The sequence below is a fragment of the Leptonychotes weddellii genome, chromosome 11 (assembly GCF_054177405.1).
Source record: "Leptonychotes weddellii isolate Sample4059 chromosome 11, ASM5417740v2, whole genome shotgun sequence".
Taxonomy (NCBI): Eukaryota; Metazoa; Chordata; class Mammalia; order Carnivora; family Phocidae; genus Leptonychotes; species Leptonychotes weddellii.
The window spans coordinates 77,001,454-77,007,453 of NC_138379.1; positions in this window are offsets into that span (position 1 = coordinate 77,001,454).

Consider the following 6,000-nt stretch of genomic DNA (forward strand, 5'->3'; position numbering starts at 1 on the left):
TGATATCCCCAGGAAGTCAGCTACTTGTTTCTCAGGTGCTAAAGGGAAGGATAAAGTTGAAATACAAATGAACCAAGAAAGCTGCTGATGTTACTTGGTGCTAGCGGGGAGGGGGACATGGACAGTACTGGAGGAATGGAAGGAGCCATCTCCAGGGCTCCAGAGGGGCTACCCAGACTTCAGTAGCGTAAGACATCTGTCTATTTCTGACAGCAAGAAGTCGAGGAATAAGACCTATGACTGCTCGTTTCACATGTCCCTCTGGAGACATTGCGTTTGTGCCTCTTAGGGGACCATGCTTGTCCGGAGCTGGAACTCTCAGAGAGACCTTAACAGTACGCCCTTCTGGTGGTATGGCGATTATTCATGGAGTGCCAACAAGCAGCTGGGAGCAGGGCCAGTCCTGACATAGTCTTTGACTTGTTCCAGTTACTTCCTGTGAATTCCAGCCATATATCCCTGTTCAGGGGCCAGGATGGCAACCGGAACACTCTTACCAACATTCCTTACTTGCTCCTGGGGGTGAGCTGGGCAATCTCTTTGCTTCCTGCAGCTTGGGAGAGTGACAAAGAGGATGTTATGGCTCAGATACTCCTTTCACTCACCTACACAAGCTCTTGACTCTTGACTCACCTTCCTGTTATCCGGCACCCCTTATATACACTCCTCTGACCCTGCAGGGTGTGGACAGTAGTATCCAAAGGAAATAAGGAGGGAAGGGACGAGTTACTGAATCTAAGACTAAAGGAAAACATCTTCAGTTCTTGTTGTGGATAGCCCTATCATTTGTCAAAAATGCTGGCTATGTTTTAGTATCAGACACTTGTGGGACAGGAGCTGAAGGTTAATGACCTTTTTGCCTATCAAATGCCAGTTCCTACTGCTAGGTAGGAGTTCCTAGTTCCTACTGGTTCACTGATCACCCACAGGACTTTCTGGGTAGCCAGTGATCTGTATAGACCCCGTTAGATATGGTAACAGTGTCCTCCCTATTTTTTTCCAAGGGACCCAGGGACCCAAAGGCTAGAGAACAAGTGCCATGAGAATAAGCCATTAGGCAACAGAACTCCAAAATCCCACCACACACACAAGCAATATTCTCTGAACACCTCTCCCTCCTCCCACTTCCATCTTACTGAACAGAGGTTGGCATATTTTTTGTGACAGAATCAAGAACCCGACCCTCGATTAATGGGGGAGGAGTTGGGATCTTAGAGGAAATAGAGATTCTTCAACTTTTTAAAGATTCGATTTCATATTAGGCTTTTTTATTAAGATGCTGAGTGTCGTAGTGAAAAGAACATGGGCTTTGAGGCAGAGTGAATCCTGGCTCAGATACTACTACTTCTCTGAATCTCAGCTCCTCTGTCTGTAAAATGTGGGTAATAACATCTGCCCTTGCAGGGTAGCTATAAGAATAAAAAATAATGCATATAAAAAGTGCCTGGCCAGGGGCACGTGAGGTGGCTCAGTCAGTTAAGTGCCTGACTCTTGATTTCGGCTCAGGTCGTGCCAGGCGTACAGCCTGCGTCAGATTCTCTCTCTCCCCCTCCCGTTGCCCCTCCCCCAACCCTCTCTAAAAAAGCGGGGGGAGCCTGGGTGACACAGCCGGTTAAGTGCCCAACTCTTGGTTTCGGCTCAGGATGGTGAGATCCAGCCCCCCCACCGCCTGCTGCCTGTTTGGGCTCTGCCCTGGGCATGGAGTCTGCTTGGAGATTCTCTCTCCCTCTCCCTCTGCCCCTTCTGCTCGTGCTCTCTTTCTCTAAAATTAATCAATCAATCAATCTTTTCTTTTTAAAGTGCTTGGCCATATTAAGTAGATTTTGTAAGTGGAGCAATTATTATATATGCACGAGATACTGACTACAATGGATAGACACCAATGGCCATTATAAATGGTAATAAAATATAGGGGTCAAGATCAGGGTCCTTAAAAAGTGCCAATGAATATAGCAGAATAGGTTTGACCTGTATATCCTTAATATCCTGCGTGTGTATACATGTATGTGTGTGAATGTTTGTATGTGGGTATCTATGTATATATGACTTTACTCACTGAAGTTATTGTAAACATCATGATAACACATGTTGAATAATTTGGGGTTGACAAGGATGGATGTATGGGTTGAGTAAAGTGTCTAAAAAAATGAAAGAATCTATTATTATTTCAAATATGTCAGATGCTGACATTTCCCTAAGAATTGCTACTAAATTGCTTCCAGCCAACAGTCAAAAGATAGATAAGCAAAGTGACCATGTATCCCAAAGGATTTTGTTTCAATGAAAGACAAAGAAAGTCCTAGTCTTGATATAACTGGTCAAAAGTAAGGGCTTCAATCTGCTCAAGGCAGGACTGGTGGTTCATACTGGCCTGAAGAATGGGCTTTGGGGACCACTATCAGCCAAGCAAGGAGGCAGCCCTGCTCTCAAACAGTCAACCAGTGATGGCAGCAAATATCTATGAGGATAACCTGAGAGCAGATTGGGGAAGTGGTTAAATTATTAGTCTCCTGAAGTCATTTTGTTGGTTCTGGGCAGAAATAAAAAAGAAGATACGGTAATGAAAAAAGTGCGGTAGCCTCAGGCAGCCTCGTTGTACAAGCTGAGGACAATTTTCAGTTGCTCTAGTATCTGAAAGTAACAATTCATTCATCTATTCATTTCATAAACATGTGTTAAGTGTCAACTGTATGCCAGGCACAGCATTAGGTGCTAGGGATACATTGAGAAATACGACAGGTGCCGGCCCGAACCTCAAAGAATGTACAGTGGAATGGGACAGATGCACAGGGACATAATTCCACCTCAAAGAGCTCCAGTAGAATAAATGAATTCAAGCAAGAAATAGCTTGTAGAATTATGTTCATTCTGCTATGGTGGCACCGAGAAGGGATCAGATAACTGGGAAAGTCTTGAAAGGCTTCACAGTAGGTAATATAAGAAGCAGAACTGAAGTATATAGCTCGGTGCCTGCCAAGTAGAGAGGAGGAGACGGGAGCAGTGGAGTGCACACGCCCTAGTGTGTGCTCAACAAGGAGCTTGACAAAGCAAGGTATATTTAAGAAGTGGTGCATGTGAAATCCATGTAGCTGGAAAATGCATGCTCTAAGTGTAGAGTTGCAGACATAGGACTCTTATTACTGGTTTTAAGATACCGAAAGAGCCTTAAAAAGTCCATGTTAAGGGCTTGGGATTTTATCCTTTGGACAGGATATGACAAGGAGGTTTTATGTTTGTTTGTTTTTGAGGTGGGGGGAAGAGGGAAAGGGAGAGAGAGAATCCTAAGGAGGATCCAAGCTCAGTGCAAAGCCTGATGCAGGGCCTGCTGTCACGACCCTGAGATCATGACCTGAGCTGAAATCGAGAGTCAGATGCTTAACGAACTGAGCTACCCAGGTGCCCCAAAGAAGAGGTTTTTAAGGAGAGTTGAGACATGATCAGATTTATGTTATTAGAGGAGAAATGGCCATTTAAAAGCCCTTTGTCAGATATCTGGTTCTGGATCAAGATGGAATAGACCCACTTCTCCCTAGTATTTAGTATTCTCACTAAATACTAAAAACCCTGGCGATATATGTATATATAGCAACATAAGAAGACTCTGAAAAAGTAGAAAGAAAAAGGCAGATGAGCTTTGTATCTCGATTGTGGTATTTGCCCAAATCAGCATGTGGAAATGGCATATACAAAACTATACATACATAGTGTACAAATGCCAATTTTCTGGTTTTGATATTATACTATAGTTACATAAAATATAACCATTGGGGGAAACTGGATGGAGCCTACACAGGATGTATACTTTTGCAACTTCCTGTATATCTAAAATGATTTTGTAAGAAGTTTTATAAAAAGCAAAGAAAAGGGGCACCTGGGTGGCTCAGTCGTTAAGCGTCTGCCTTCGGCTCAGGTCATGATCCCAGTGTCCTGGGATCGAGCCCCGCATCGGGCTCTCTGCTCAGCCACGGGCCTGCTTCTCCCTCTCCCACTCCCCCTGCTTGTGATCCTTCTCTCACTGTGTCTCTCTCTGTCAAATAAATAAAATCTTAAAAAAAAAAAAGCAAAGAAAAAAAAGGCAGTCTTTCATTAACTTTTAAGTTCCTTCTAGTAGGTCTCAGCGTGCTAATTCTAGAAACAGGAGATAGAAGAAATAAGAAATTTACCTTGTAAATATAAATCTTTCTTTTTGAGAATATGCTATGGAGTGGCAGGATCAGCCATCAGTGTTAACTCAGGTTAATGTCAGGCAAGATTTCAGGACTGTTCCTTAGATTCCAAGTTCTTAGTTCTTACCTCACGCCTTCCTCTGCACCACTGGATAGCCAGGAGATAATGCTCCTCCCCATTCCCCAGACAAGGAGATTTAAGCTTATAGAGAACTGGCATGCCCGACTCACGCAGTGATGGTGATAGAAAGATGAGCTACCATCTCTTCCCAAGGACCACAGCATACGTAAAATCAAATTCCCTCCTAGCACCTGGGGAAAGTGTGGGACTGCCTCCCCACTTACACTGCCATTCTCTTAGGTCTACAATTAGGAACACATTTTTATTGTAACACTGTGAAGCAAGAGGAATGAAACAGGGAGAACAGGTTGGACAAATAAGAAGTGGAAATTTGGTTCAGAAGCATGTGACTTCAAAGAACCATGATACTTTTCACAGGCAAGGACTGGGAGGTCTTCAAGGGAAGTTTTCCTAGCAAGATTTTAAAAGGCCTGAGTAAACAAACCAGTACCACACAATAAAGACTGAAGATATTCCTGCTACTCCTAGATGTCTGTGGCAGCCAAGGCAGGCCCCAGGTCTGGAAAAACTCTCTTAAATCTCCTTTGGCCCAGCAATACATTCACCCTAGAATTTCTCCACAAAACTCTTGAGTACTGGCCTCAGATCCCGGGCTCCTAGTTCCTACTGGCAGGCCTTATAAAATACATGAAGGACAGACAGGCTGCAAGATGCAGCAACCAAGTCCGAGACTGAAATTCCTGGGACAAAGAGTCCTAATCCTAGACCTGCCTTCTGAGAAACTCATATTCTCAGTCCCAAACCTTCCCTTCTCTAGAATCAGTATCATCTATATGTTCACTGTATGCCAAGGTAGGCTCTAATCATTTCTATTTACTGAGCACTGTTTCTAAACCTTGTTTTCCCCTTCCTAACAATGAACTTGGACAGGTTCTTCTTAGTCTATAATGACAGAGCTTCAGCCAGAGAGAGGGTGATATTCCTAGGCCTCTCAAGAAAAAAACTAAAAACAAAAAACCCAGAAAATTCATTGGTTTCTTTCAAGAATTTGTGTGTTGCCTTATCAAGTTCTTCAAGTTGTTTATTGCACCTAAATGAAGTTTAAGACACACACTCATAAACCTCAAAATTTAAAAATCCAATCAGGTTGAAAACAGATGAACTAAACAGTCCAGTTAATTAACAAGTATTTTAAAAATCAAATCTGAGATTCCTCCAAAAAACCTCCAGCAAAGCAAACTTAAGAAGACTGTATGGTAAATTACCACTCTTGTTGCACCTATATAAATAATCAGATCCAATCTAACAAGACCAACCATAGTTTGTGATCAAGACTAGTCTTTCTTCTTTCTTTCCCTTTCTTTTCCCCCTGCTTCAGGTCTTTTCTGATTTGTTTAGAGTATATTTTCTGGGGACGCTGTTACCCTGTTAGCATTTTGTTCTCTCACTATTCTCCTCTGGACAAAATGACAAGATGGAAAAAATCACCTCAACAAAAAGAACAAGAGGTAGTACCGACAGCCAGGGACCTACTCAATACAGACATTAGTACGATGTCGGATCTAGAGTTCAGAATCATCACTTTAATACTAGCTGGGCTTAAAAAAAGCATGGAAGTTATTAGAGAAACCCTTTCTGGAGAAGTAAAAGAACTAAAATCTAACCAAGTTGAAATCAAAAAGGCTATTAATGAGGTGCAATCAAATATGGGGGCGCTAACTGCTAGGATAAATGAGGCAGAAGAGAGAATCA